The sequence below is a fragment of the Rhinopithecus roxellana genome, chromosome 5 (genome assembly GCF_007565055.1).
Source record: "Rhinopithecus roxellana isolate Shanxi Qingling chromosome 5, ASM756505v1, whole genome shotgun sequence".
NCBI lineage: Eukaryota > Metazoa > Chordata > Mammalia > Primates > Cercopithecidae > Rhinopithecus > Rhinopithecus roxellana.
In genome coordinates this window covers 16,313,210-16,328,610 of record NC_044553.1, presented here as the reverse complement: position 1 = coordinate 16,328,610, position 15,401 = coordinate 16,313,210, and the positions used below count along the sequence as shown (strand labels likewise).

Sequence of the window (15,401 nt, the reverse complement as noted above, 5' to 3'; positions counted from 1 at the left end):
TTTCTCATTTAGCATTATTTCCGCTTTCTTGCTCTAAAGAACAAGAAAGTTGGTGAAAGAATAATTTCAGCAGAGAACGTATCACACTTAATCAAGGAGAAGAGAAGCTGTGTGGCTGGATACATAGAAAATGCAAGTGGCTGCCCTCAGCCTATTTCCTCTAAATTCAAATGAGAACTAGTGTAGTTAGTCATGCTTAGGGAGGAGAGGAATCTGAGAACATAGCTGTAAGGATTCACCGTGTGACTGGATTTTGAGATTTCCTTCCCCTAGAGTTTTTCTCTGCTTCACATTCCTAGACTATTACAGACCCAAGTCAGGGACATACATAAATGGGAGACTGAAGGGAAGAACGGTTTGCTTTACTCTGACCTGGCTTGCATTTTCCTGCTCTTTCTTTCGTTATTCTCCAGTTTACTTTATTCTTCCTGTTTTCACAGACAGGCAACCACTCTAGTATCCTCCTAGACTTCGCTGATTCAATATATCCCTTATACCTCTGACTCACTTCCAGCAATAACCTCTTAGGAACTGTGTTGTCTCCCAAGTAATTCTAATAATAGTGGACAGGAAGTGTGTCTCCATCTGTGGGCTACCCTGATGTTTTAGAGGTGGTGATGAAGTGGTGAAAGGTGATGACTCAGCCAAGGCAGATTCCTGAGGGCGAATCCCTGTCTGGGGAAAGAGATGAAAGATTATCTAAGGCAAGGGAGAAAAAAATGAGAAATGGGATGGGAAGAGGGGAAAGAAGAATAGGTGTCAGAGAAAATCGACCATGTTAGTGATCTGTCTGGTAGGTAAACCAAGGATTTAGGAATGAAATGTGAAAGGTCTCCATTGTATGGAGTGAATTATCAAGAGAATGGAATTAGCCAGGGATTAAAGCCTATATTCTGTAGTATTCCGATGTGGCTCCATCCTCTTCAGATTCCCTCCAGCTTCTCTCCCTAAGGGTTCCGGCGCTGTTTGATGAGTATGCTCATCTCCTCCAGGTCTTCACTTTGGGCAAATCTCAGTGGTCATGTGTTTTTTTGTTTTGTTTTGTTTTTGTTTTTCTGTTTAATCTGACCATGTAGACTATCTCAGGAAAGCAATTTACAAAATACAGGCCTCTAGTGGCTCAAGCAGGAAAGTATACCTTCCATGGCTGATAATAGGGTGACAAGGCATTGTGGGACCTCACCTCCCAGGGACAGAAAATTAACTCACTGTAGGTCAAATTCTGCCTCATTCAGAAGACTTTTGCCAAGTCTTCTAATTCCAATGTCTCTTCCTCTCTATACTTCCAGGATCTATGTTGAGCCCATGTGACAGATCCCCAGTCCCTTATCTACAGTACCCAAATCTCTTAAGCTTTGAAAACGGAAAGTTTTTTTTTTTCAAAGTGGCCCCAAAACTCATTTAGATATGACACCTGACTAGACTGACAATGTGAGGCTATTCATCTTCTTTATTTATGCTATGTGACCATTACATATTTCACTGTGGTAATATCACTGTGTTTTGTTATGAGTAGGCCCTTCTAAGAGTGTGTTAGTCATATATGATATAAACATACACACTGTAACATACAGTGGTGCTTTTTAAAATCTGAAAATGTTGGCCAAAATGCATTGGCCCCAAAAGTTTCAAGTAAGAAATTGTGGGATCTATATATAATTATTTAATTAGCCCTTAATTAATTTGAGTATACCATATATGATCCTAGTTAGGCCACTAGCATCTTTGTGGAAGGATCTGTATTATAAGTTTCTTCTATATTCTTCTTTGACACATTTATTAATCAATGACTATCTACTTATTGGCCAAGGGATGTCTCCTCTGCTGTTTGGAAGACACTCAAATATTGTCTTCAGAACACTCTGTACAAGTTTTTGGTCAGGTGTGGTGGCTTATGCCTGTAATCCTAACACTTTGGGAGGCTGAGGTGGGAAGAATACTTGAGCCCAGGAGTTCAGGACCAGCCTGGGCAACACAGGGAGACCTCATCTCTACAAAAAATATAAAAATTAGCCAGGCATGGTGGCACATGCCTGTGATCCCAGCTATTTGGGAGGCTAAGGTGGGAAGATTGCATGAGCCCCAGAGATTAAGGATGCACTGAGCTATGATTGCACCACTGCACTCCAGCCTGGGTGACAGATTGAGACCCTGTCTCAAAAAAAAAATGTGTTTTAAGTTGTTCTGAACTTTGCTGCTTATTAACATTACTGGCCAGGCGTGGTGGCTCATGCCTGTAATCCCAACACTTTGGGAGGCTGAGGCAGGTCGGTTACCTGAGGTCAGGATTTCAAGACCAGCCTGGCCAACATGGCAAAATTCCATCTCTACTAAAAATACAAAAATTAACCCGGCATAGTGGCGCAAGCCTGTAGTCCCAGCTACTCGGGAAGCTGAGACAGGAGAATCATTTGAACCTGGGAGGTGGAGGTTGCAGTGAGCCAAGATCGCACCATTGCACTCCAGCCTGGGCGACAGAGCAAGACTCTGTCTCAAAACAAGCAAACAAACAAACAACAACAACAACAAAACATTACCTTGGGGAGTTTAAATTTTTTTTAATTAAAAACAATTCCAGGGCCCTCTTCTAGCAATATTGGTTTAATTAATCTGAGTTGGAGCCTAGACATCAGGTGGGGTCCAGGCATCTTGGAGCCTACCAGTTTTTCTGTGAATTAATGTTTCAAAACTGTTAACAAAGATGTTGAACTGCTCGGGTTATTAACTAATCTGATGTGGTGTGCTGTAGGAGAAAAGAACCAATTCTTGGGATAAATGTGAGAATATCTCAGCTTTGCCCCTCGAAAAAAACCACTTGTGACTCTGGGAATTGCCCTCAGCTCTCAGAATCTGAGGTTTCTTATCAGTAAAATTAGATAATGATCATACCTACTTTATAGGGTTGTTGTGAGGATTAGATGAGATTGAACAGCCCACGGTAGGGTTCAATGAATGGCAGCTGCATTTGGTGGTGATGTTGCAGGGCTCACTGCCCATGGTATTTTGACGGAGTCCTTCTGGAAGCAGCACTATAACACGAAGGGCAAGACCGTCAGCACAGGTTTGAGTTTCAGGTTGTTGGCAGTATGCGGATATGTGGGATCTTACTAAATTTCATTCCTTGGATGGCCACAAAATTTATATTCTAGGGTCAGTAGAGTCCTTAGACTTGAGCAAGCAGGGCCACTGCCCTCAGGACTCCCCTATACTTTGGAGTGCCTTCTACATAGGAAGTTCCCCCGCTACAGTATCTGGGACTGGCTGAGGCTCCCCTGCTACAGTATCTGGGACTGGCTGAGGCTCCCCTGCTACAGTATCTGGGACTGGCTGAGGCCAGCAGCCATGTGGTTAGGGTGCTCTGAGCTTAGCCTAGGACTGGTGTGGGCCCAGGTCCCATTTCTCCCCTTTGGAGCACTGTTTCCCCACTGCCATGTGTGATCAACTAGGTGCCACAAAAGAGTTCTGAGACTTGGTCAGGCATGGTGGCTTATGCCTGTAATCCCAACACTTTGGGAGGCTGAGGTGGGTGGATCACCTGAGGTCAGGAGTTCGAGACCGTGCTGGCTAACGTGGTGAAACCGCGTCTCTACTAAAAATACACACACACACAAATGCTGGACGTGGTGGCAGATGCCTGTAATCTCAGCTACTTGGGAGGCTGAGGCAGAATTGCTTGGACCTGGAAGGCGGAGGTTACAGTGAGCAGAGATCTCACCACTCCTCTCCAGCCTGGGTGATGGAGTGAGGAGGCTCTGTCTCAAAAAAAAAAAAAAAAAAAAAAAGAGTTTTTAGACTTACACCTAAGAGGGTCCTTCTGGGGCCCTAAGGCCAGGGCCTGGTTCCAGGAGGGTGGCCTGGTAAATGGATTTCTCCTTCTGGCTGGTGTGGTATTTTTTTGTGTGTGAGATCACCAGAGTGGACCATCAGAAAGGTGCTGACACTTGATTTTGGATGATTCAAATATATCCTGGACACAGGATGAATCCAGGACTCTGGGCCACCGGTGACCATTTACTACTGATCTTAAGGCTTGAGCTGCATGTGTGGAGGCTTTTGCTGTTTTGCTGGCTTTTGCTAATTCTGGTCTACAGCACCCAGGGGTAGTAGCAGTACATGTTTCTTACCCTGTGAACTCCCCATTGCTGGCACCCAAACAGTTACTTCATCCCTTTTGCAAGATACATACCATGTGGAGGTGTGGAGTGACTACTCCTGTCTGCTGTAAGGATTTTGAGACTCTTGCTCCTCAGTGCCAATGAGGAATTTCTTCTTCTTTTTTTTTTTTTTTTTGAGAGGGAGTCTCGCTCTATCGCCCGGGCTGGAGTGCAGTGGCACCATCTCGGCTCATTGCAACCCCTGCCTCCCAGGTTCAAGCAATTCGCTGGCCTTGTCCTCCCAAATAGCTGGGGTTACAGGCGCATGCCTGGCATGTACAGCTGGACATGACACCATGCCTGGCTAATTTTTGTATTTTTAGTAGAGACGGGGTTTCACCATGTCTGTATGTGGATACATACAGGCCGGTCTTGAACTCCTGGCCTCAAGTGATCCACCCACCTTGGCCTCCCAAAATGCTGGGATTACAGGCATGAGCCACCGCTCCCAGCCCCAGTGGGGCATTTCCTATCAATGTTCTCTCTTGCCTCCAAATGGTAGGTGATAACATGCTCTCTTGGGTTGGTCTTAATCTGTGCAAGATGAAGGATAATCACTCCTTGCATGAATGGGATGCTTTTTTCACTCTGCCCACAGATCCCTTGCTGGTGGCAATGTGTGGAAGGTAGGAATGTGATTAGTTGTGAAAGAGGTCATGTTCTAGGAATGCAGTAATTATGGCTTAAAGAGTTCAAGAGAAAATGTGATTAGAAGATATGTTTTATGTTTATACTACAAAATTCCAAATGGCAAATTCTACATTGCCTGAAAATTAATCATCATTCTCATTTTCTTGCATATTCTGGATAAGACTTGCATTTGTGATCATCATCAACAATGTAAAGTAATAAAGTAACCTTTGAGAGAGTCATTGGAAGTTGGTATTTAGGCCATACAGTGGATAATTCCCTGTCATGGGTAACACTATAACCGGCATTAAATGGCACTAGGAAACTACAGAGGCAAGAAGATACAAATTGTTTCAATTTAAATAGGTTTTGAAGAGCTGTAGCAGTGCTATACACTTTTCTCTTGTGGTTGGAGACATGAAATTATTCAAGAATGGTACTTTTCACAGTAAAGAGCATGAAGAAATGATTCCTAGATCTAACAGGAAGAGATGATATCTGGACACCCCAAAGAATCTCCATATACACTGATTGGACAATAAAGAAATATATATAGTATCTCTTCTTTTCTCATTATTCTAAAACTTCATTGACAAATCATGATACTTCACTTGGGCTCATAAATTTTGTAATATATTTAAACATGAAACTGTTTATATAGATAGGGCCCTCTTCCTCACCCTTCTGCCAAAAAAACTTTAGCCCAGGGCCACACACAGTAGAGGCAACTCTGGTTGTGGCTGTATCCAAGGTAATGTCTCATGTGTCATGTCCTTATTAGGCCCTCGACAAGAACTCACCTCCTTGCCTCCCTCAAGTGCTCAGTCTACCAGGCAGGGTAGACTCAGTTGGTTCTTTTCAAGCCTTCTCCTTCCCATGAAATGAAGTTACGTTATCCAGCAGAGATTCATTGCTGGTGGGGTCAAAAGGAACTCCAGGGCACAGAGTTGCTGTCATTTTCAGCAATGCTTTGATTTAGCGTGGAATTTGTTGATGTTCCTGCCTCCATTCCCTGTATCCTACCCATAGACCTGCCTTTCTCTCCTCTTCACATTTTTGCACTGGGCTCCAGTTCGTTTTCAGAAAGTGGTTCATATACCAGAGATGTCACTTCCAGGAGCAGCTGTGCTGATTCTTTATAAGAGTTACGATTCAGAAACCAGGTAAAGTTTGGATTTAGGGGAAAGGTAAGGGGAAGAGGAAAATGGTGGTATTAAGGCTAAGCAACAGGGGCAATGAGAGAAATGTGAGTCTCATGTCGAGACCTAATAGTCCATTTACCTATGGAAATAGGATTTCAGGAGGTACTGGGATATCCCAGTGTTTCAAAATGTCAGCTCGCCAGCACTAGCATGAGGTTAGTGTTTGGAATTATATCCTTATAAACTTATTGCATAATCCATACACAAGGATATAAAATTATTAACTTCAAAAATGGGATCTTCAGCACATTTATGAGGTGACAAGAAGAAAAGAAAAAAGCAAAATAAGCCTTATTCTATGAATGCTTTTGCATGCGTGTGGCACTGTGCTACCTACTTACTGAGTACAAAATCATTAAAACAAAACAAAACAAAAGAAACAGGCTTTGCAACATATCCACAAATGAGATCCAGAGGGGAAAATTGTGATAGGAAGAAGGAAGGTGATGTGATTAGAGCCAGCCCTGGGAACTGCTCTGGAAAGCTGGTCTAGCTAAGGACCAAACATACAGCAAGCAACCGTATTAGAAGAGTGGGGTTAAAATTATATATTTGTAAGGCTGAGAACAGTTGATACATATAGATCTCCCTTACCAGGGAGGTGCAGCCATCCCGCAGCTGCTGAGTGTTCCCTGTCAAGAATTCACAGGTGCACTCTTCTCCAGAGCATAGCCTCCAGCCTATGGGGGTCTCCTTGTTGACAATGCCTAAAAGGTTATGTCCTTCCCCAGGAGTAGCCCACAGCCAATGACTGGCTGATATGGATGTGTAAGAACTTAGACCTCTTGCCTCAATCTTATGGCATCTGTCATGTTTTAGAGCTCCCCATGGAGTCAGGCTTGAGACTAACCTTTAGCTAAAATCACTTCTTTGTTTAGCTTTTTACATACAGGTTTCTCCTAAGAGCACTCCTTCAATAAATCACTAACTCAAGAACATGCTCTAAGGAAGGAATAGGGAACTCATTTTTGAAGCCCTCCAAGAGCTGAAGGTCAAGGGCCCAGGTTGGAGATCACTTCAGGCAGGTGGGCAGGGTAGACTCTAGAATGTCAGGGTAGCATAATGGTTAAGCACATGGAATCTGGAACTTCAACTGAAAGTTCCAGAAGTTTCATTGAAATTGTACTTCTAACATTTACTAGCTTGTCTTAGGTAAGTAACTTCAATTGAAAGTTCCAGAACTACATTAAAATTGTAGTTCTAACGTTTACCAGCTTATCTTAGGTAAGGAAACTCTCTGGTTATACCCAGTAGAACTAACACAATGCCTTGTGCATTGTAGGTGTTCAATGTGTATATATCTAGTTGAACTCACAGTTTTTTTTTTTTTTTACTTAGCCTATTCTCATACATTGACTAATATGCCTTTTTTTTTTTTTTTTTTTTTTTTGATAGAGTCTCGCTGTGTTGCCCAAGCTGGAGTGCAGTGGCACCATCTCAGTTCATTGCAACCTCTGCCTCCCTGGTTCAAGCGATTCTCATGCCTCAGCCTTCCGAGTAGCTGGGATTACAGGCACCTGCCACCACGCCAGACTAATTTTTGCATTTTCAGTAGAAACGGGGTTTCACCATGTTGGCCAAACTGTTCTCGAACTTCTGACCTTAGGTGATCTGCCTGCCTCGGCCTCTGAAAGTGCTGGGATTACAGTGCCACTGTGCCCGGCCATGACTTGATCTTCCCTGGTCCAAATATTCTGGTCCCTGAATCAGTGATGTTTTCATTACTCTATGTTTCCAACTTTCTTTTTCTAAATCTAAATTTAAAAAAATGTTTTAGCCTGGGCACGGTGACTCATGCCTATAATCCTAGCATTTTGGAAGGCCAAGGCAGGAGGATCACCTGAGGTCAGGAGTTCAAGACCAACCTGACCAACATGGTGAAACCCTGTCTCTACTAAAAATACAAAAAAATTAACCACGCGTGGTGGCACATGCCTGTAATCCCAGTACTTGGGAGGCTGAGGCAGGAGAATTGCTTGAACCCCCGAGGCGCAGGCTGCAGTGAGCCAAGATCGCACCACTGCATTCAAGCCTGGGCGACAAGAGCGAAACTCAGTCTCAAGGAAAAAAAAAATTCTTTTAGAGGTGGGGGGCTTTCTATATTGCCTAGGCTGGCCTTAAACTCCTGGCCTCAAGCGATCCTGTTTCGTTGGCCTCCCAAAGTGCTGAGATTACAAGAGTGAGCCACTGCACCTGACCTTTCTTGATCTGTGGTTAGTTGGCCATCTGTCATCAATATCTGAGACTACAGAAGCTCTTGATGAGAGCTTCATGTTTTTTAGCTACTATGGTGGCCTTAAAATGTGTCCACACAGTCACTAATGCTCTTCCCTTCAAACGGTGAGCTTAATCTCTCTCTCCTTCAGTGTGACTGACCTCAGTGAGAGAATCTGCTAGAAATGAATTCACTTCCAATGAACAGAATGTGATCAAAGTGATGGCATGCCTCTTCTGAAATAGGTCCAAAAAAGGATTTGGCTTTCTCCTTGCTCTTGAGCTCACATCACTTGCTCTGGGGGTAAGCTAGGTGCCACATCATGAGAACACTCAAGTAGCACAATGGAGAGACCCATGTGGGAATTGAGGTCTTCTGCCAACACCAGGAAAGAATTAAGACCTCCTCCCAAAGGCCATGTGGGTGAGCCATCTTGCAGGCAGCTCCTCCAACCCCAGTCAAACCTTCAGATGACTGCAGCCCTAGCTGACATTTTTACTGCAAGCTTATGGGAGACCCTGAACCAGAACCTATCAGTTAACCTTCTTCTAAACTCTTGACCTTTAGAAACTGAAACACAATACATATTTGTTGCTTTAACTGCTAAGTTTTAGAGTAATTTGTTTCACAGCAATAGATAATATAGTTATGAAATGCAAGATTTTCTGGTCTGGAATGACTCATTGTAGTGTTTTTTCCATCTCTCCACTTATATCATTTTTTCTTTATCTAGTAACTAAAGAATTATTTTACTTCCTCTCCCCTTCCCCATCCCCAGGCTAATGATTGACCTACTAACTTAGTTAAAAACCATAGAATGTTTATCATTTTAGGACATTTATAAGCTTATGAAATGTATTTGCTTATCCAGTTATCTCCAGAAATATTAAAGATTACTGCTTATTCTGATTATTTTAAGTTCCTCACATAGAAAAAAGACACTATTTAACATTGTCATGGGTTAGGGTACTAGGCTGGTAAGAATATATGCTGATACACATGCTTCCTAGAGGGCAATTTGATAATATGCAGCAAAAGTGCTTAATATATATTTTTTAAATCTTTGACCCCAGGATTTTACTTTTCATAATATATCCTAAGGAATCAATTTGGCAAATGCATAAAGTTGTATGAATAAGAATGTTCATCATAGCATGATGTATAATGGTAAAAGTAAAAAAATTCTAAGTGTCCAACATCAGGGATTATTTAAATAAATAGTAGTTTAACAATGGAATAGTATTCAATCCCGAAAGGGATAATAAAGGCCTACATTTGTTGACATGAAAGAATGTAGATGAATTCAGTGAAAAAAATTTATGGTGTGTTTATTACGATTTCATTTTGTGAAAATACATGCCTACCTTTGTAAATAAAGTTCTATATATATTTTTTCTAATGTATGTTTAACTTTCTTATACATGCATATATATATATGCATGTAAAAAATCCTGGAAGCATAGATGTCAAAATGTCATCGGTGGTTAACTTTCAGTGATGAGATTTAGAGCAATTTTAATTCATTATTTTCAAATTTATTTGTATTTTCTAATGTTTTTCCTAGTGATTTAATGAATAAAAAGAGCAATACAATTCATTGTAAAAAATTAGGAAAATACAGACGAAAAAGGACAAAGTCATGGTTAAATGTAGTCACACTATTTAAAATTAATCACCCTTAATATTTAGGTGCATACTTTTAGTTTTCTATGTGCAAATATACATACAAACATGTATATGTTAAAAAACATTGGAATCAAATATTATTTACAGGGTTGCCTTATCATTTTGAACTGTAATTTTAAATGTTTGAAACAACATCAATCTCACAGAAAAACTGCAAGTACAACACAAGTAACTCTCTTTTATTCCGGAACCGTTTAAGAATAAGTTACCGAATGCGCCTCCACTCCTGAATACTTTGGTGTGCCTTTCTTGTAACAAGGATATTCTCATATATAACTATCAAAATCAGGACATTACTGTTAACATTTACATTATGCTACCATCTAACTCAGACTCTACTCAAATTTTACTATTTGTCTCAATAATGGTCTTTAGAGCAAAAAGATTCAATCAGAATCATGTGTTTCATTTAGTAGTCATGTCTCTTCATTCTCATTGGGTATTATGCAGTTCCGCAGGCTTTCTTGGATTCATGACTTTGACTCTTTTGAAGATTCCAGTCCAGTTATTTTGCAGAATGTCTCTCAATGTGGGTTTGTCCCGATTAGATTTAGATTCTCCATCTTTGGCAGAGGTGTCACAAAAATGGTGCGTGTTCTTCCCACTGCATCCTCTAAGTTTCAATTCTATTTCTTTTTTTTTTTTTTTTTTTTTGAGACGGAGTCTCGCTCTGTCGCCCAGGCTGGAGTGCAGTGGCCGGATCTCAGCTCACTGCAAGTTCCGCCTCCCGGGTTTACGCCATTCTCCTGCCTCAGCCTCCCGAGTAGCTAGGACTACAGGCGCCCGCCACCTCGCCCGGCTAGTTTTTTGTATCTTTTAGTAGAGACGGGGTTTCACCGTGTTAGCCAGGATGGTCTCGAACTCCTGACCTCGTGATCCGCCCGTCTCGGCCTCCCAAAGTGCTGGGATTACAGGCTTGAGCCACCGCGCCCGGCTCAATTCTATTTCAATTTAAGCCATTATTGATTATGTTTACTTTGTTCACCTGATTAAAATGAAATCTGCCAGCCTTCTCTACTGAAGTTATTATTTTTCTCTTTGGAACTACTAAGTATTTTGTAGTGGATGCATTTTGAAACTATGTAAGTATTTCAGCCGGGTCTGGTGATTCAGGTCTGTAATCCCAGTACTTTGGGAGGCTGGGGGGTTGGGAGAGGGTGCAGATCACCTGAGATCAGGAGTTCGAGACCAGCCTGGCCAACATGGCAAAACCTTGTCTCTACTAAAATTATAAATAATAGCTGGGTATGATGGCAGGCACCTGTAGTTGCAGCTACTCAGGATGCTGAAGCAGGAGAATCACTTGAACTTGGGAGGCGGAGGTTACTGTGAGTCGAGATTGCCTCACTGCACTCCCAACTGGGTGACAGAGCAAGACTCCATCTCAAAAAGAAGAAGGAGAAGGAGGAGGAGGCAGGAGGAAGGAGGGAGAAGGAGAAGGAGAAGAAGAGAAAGAAGAAGAGGAAGGAGGAGGAGGAGGAAAAGAAAACTATGTAGGTATTTAAATCTTTATTATATTTTAAAAGTATTCATTTATTTATATAAGTATGGATTCATGGTTTCTTTTTTTTTTTTTTTTTTTTTTTTTTTTTTTTTTTTTTTTGAGACGGAGTCTCGCTCTGTCACCCAGGCTGGAGTGCTGTGGCCAGATCTCAGCTCACTGCAAGCTCCGCCTCCCGGGTTCATGCCATTCTCCTGCCTCAGCCTCCCGGGTAGCTGGGACTACAGGCGCCCGCCACCTTGCCCGGCTAGTTTTTTGTATTTTTTAGTAGAGACGGGGTTTCACCGTGTTAGCCAGGATGGTCTCGATCTCCTGACCTCGTGATCCGCCCGTCTCGGCCTCCCAAAGTGCTGGGATTACAGGCTTGAGCCACCGCGCCCGGCCATGGTTTCTTGTTTTATTCATTGAGTTATAATTTGTCCCAGATTAGCCAGTGGAAGCTGTTTTAATAGGGCTTCTGTGTGTTTTTGATGTATCCCTATTCCTCCTCCTCCTCGTCCTCCTCCTCTTCCTCCTCTTCTTCTCCTTCTCCTTCTCCTCCTTCTTCTTCCTCCTTTTCTTCTTCTTCCTTCTCTCTTCTTCTTCTTCTCTTTGCTCTGTTGTCCAGGCTGGAGTACAGGGATGTGATCATGGCTCACTGCTTTCAAACTCCTGGGCTCAAGCCCTCACCCTCTTGAGTAGCTGAGACTACAGGTGCGCATGACCATGCCCAGCTATGTTTTCTTTCTTTTCTTTTCTTTCTTTCTTTTTTCTTTCTTTTCTTTTCTTTTTTTTGTAGAGACAATGTCTCACTATGTTGCACAGGCTGGTCTCTGAACTCCTGGGCTCAAGGGGTCCTCCTGCCTCGGCCTCCCAAAGTTGAGATTACAGGTATGAGCCACCATGCCCAGCCTCCCCATCATTATTTAGGTAGTTCTTCGCTTTTAGAAACTACAAGATGGTCCAAGCTCATTTTATACTTTCCTTCTCCTGGAACCAGTCATTTTTCTAGGGTGAGCTGGTTATGTTTAGTGATGAACAGTAGTTTGAAACCTGGATCTGGGTGCTAGGTAGTACTCATTACTGATGGGGTGAGAGAGCTCTAAGGCTGTCTCAGTGGACATAGTTGGGAATATGGCAAATAGCCAATCACTCACACACTCACACTCACATGGATTTGCATGTATTTTCTCTTTGTTTCTTTTCTTTGCTTTTCTTTCTTTCTTTCTTTCTTTCTTTCTTTCTTTCTTTCTTTCTTTCTTTCTTTCTTTCTTTCTTCTTTCTTTCTCTTTCTTTCTTTTTTGCTTATGAACCTGTTTTATTTCTCTTATTTTTGAGAAAATCTGATCCTTCTGAACCTTGAATAAAGATTTCAAATCTATATGCAGCTACGCATAGGCATTATTGTTTTGCGTATGGAAAAATGAGGGTTCATCGCTTCTCGGCCTTTTGGCTAAGATCAAGTGTGGAAAAATGAGGGTTCAAGTCATAGAAATATATGATGGCAGAGCAGTGAGGAAATCCTGGCCTATTTTCTAACATGACAGAATAGGGTTTCAGACCTCTTGAATTCAGCAGGGATGTAATTTACAAGTAATTACTCCCTTGAAAATCAGAGTAACCACACTTGTATTGAAATTCATTCCTGATGGTCCTTGCTGGATTCCACTCTGGTGCTGGAAGCTGGACTGGAGACCGACCATGTTCCTTCAAGGATCCTCAGCAATGTACAAGGGAAGCTCCTTTCTGAGGGAACCGTGCTTGCATGTAGACCTTCACAGCACAGTAGTGCAACATAAATTCTCAGAGATCAACATGCCACCATTCAGTGAACTTGGGAATTTCAAGAGGAGGCCAAGTGTCAGCACCGCATCTACTGAAGTGCAATGCCTGCTTCTTAGGGAAGGCAATAACTCACTAGAAGCAGGCCCTTCAGATCCACAGGTGGACTGAAATGAGGATTATTACTCAGCCAGAAAGGACTGGTTGAGTGATTGGAAGGTCCAACGGGTCATCATCTTCTTGTTTAATAGCAACATATGGGATTTCCTGTCCCTGGGAGTGTGGCAGAGCAGAGCACCCAAAGTACAAGCGGTGACCTGGCCACTGATGTGCAGTTTCCCATAGATCTCATTAAATCTGGCCACAAGGGCAGGCACATCCTTCACTTTTCCTTCACTTTGGCCAGCACTTCCTCTGAGAATTCATGTCTTTTAACAAATTTTAATAAATTTCCTTCTGCAGCATTTTTTAGTATCTCTATCAGGGTTTCCAACATATTTGACTGGATATAGATTATAATAGTTTAATTAGTGCAGGCTATGCTTTCTGGATTCATGATTTGAGAAAAAAATGGACATAGCTTTTGCCACTTGGTTCTGATTCAGAGCTCACACCACAAAGAAATGGTATGCTTTCCTGGAGAGAACCTGTCCTTTGAGTAGGGCTTCTTCTCTTAATGTAGAACAGATTTTGAAAGACTCAGGGCTATTCAGTTTGTAGTAAACTGCAAAAGTAAGAACATAGGTATCTTTGGTGAATTTCACACTTTGATTTTTCATCTCTATCAATACTTCCAGAGCACTTTTATATTTGCCTTTGACAACTAACATATCCATCAAAATATTGAATGATGTGGACTCTGAGAAGGAACCTCATAAATGCTGGCCTTTCATGAGCTCCTCAAGATCCAACCCATAACACAGACTCATGACAAATGGCCCAAACTTATACTCCTCCAAAGTGATATTTCCGTTCTCTGCATGGTACCTGTAAATGACATTTTTAGCCAGCTTCACATGGTCCTGGGACCCACACAAATGAAGTAAGGTTGTCGACTCCTCCTTCAAGATGAGCTTGTCAGTTTTTCTTCCAAATTTCTAAAGTAGGTTTCTTTAGTGCCAGGAAGATTACATGCAACAGCCACCTTCTTATGCTGAAATTCTTTTAATTTCACAATACTATCTGTAAGTAGGTATCTGTTAGCAGCCACAGGCAGAGCTGGAACCTCCCACCCCAGAATACACTGAAATCTGCAGTACCTGCAGAAGAGCTCGATTCAAGGGCCTAAGTGCAGCAGCCATACTCACATGTATTTTCTTTATGTAACCATATTGAAAACCATACATTTATACCAATATCTCAATTCAAATCCAACCCCACAACCTCACATTAGGTTTTCTCTTTCTATATTTGTATCTTAATTTTCTTATTTATAACTTTTTGATTTGTACATTTCTTCTCCCATATTCTTTAATATAGTTGCTTATTCCATCCATCTTCATGTATGTAACCAATCTCACCTTGCTGCTGTCGTTTCCCCTCCCATGTGGATGCCCTTTACCCACTCTGGCTCTGACACTCTGTGCCAGGGCTGCCCTTCTACATGGGTGTCCGCCATTTGGGCCTGAATATGTCCACTAGGCAACCCCTCTGAGTGGATGTCTCCTTTACTTACTCAGGCTGTGACTCTGCCGGCTGGGTTCCCCTCTCAGCCCCCTCAGACATCCCCCACCATGGACACATCTTCATCTCTCTTGGGTTCTGACTTCTTATTCCCATGCCAGACGGCCCCTCCTCATCAATGTCTATGACCTTGCTCTACCCCACCTGGTGGCTTTAGGACTAAATTGTTTAGAAAGGGAAGGGAGGGAAAGAGGACTTATATCTTTTGAAAATTCTGTTATATAATAGAATTTTCCATATTGTTGAGTAGTCATTAAAAAGTTTTACTAGATATATTTTATTCTATTAATGTAATGTGATAATTATTTAAGTATTCCCTCTTTTGAACATTAAGGTGATTTGCCAACCAAAAGTAATTTGGGCCGGGCGCGGTGGCTCATGCCTGTAATCCCAACACTTTGGGAGGCTGAGGCAGGTGGATCACAAGGTCAGGAGTTCGAGACCAGCCCAGCCAAAATGGTGATACCCCATCTCTACTAAAAATACAAAAATTAGCCGTGCATGGTGGTGGCTGCCTGTAATCCCAGCTACTTGGAGGCTGAGGCAGGAGAATTGCTTGAACCCAGGAG

General features: G+C 42.2%; 1 pseudogene; it reads right to left on the bottom strand.

Moving 5' to 3' along the window:
- Positions 1-13,331: 13,331 nt before the first annotated feature.
- On the bottom strand, positions 13,332-14,450 carry LOC104673124 (annotated as a pseudogene).
- Positions 14,451-15,401: the final 951 nt, after the last annotated feature.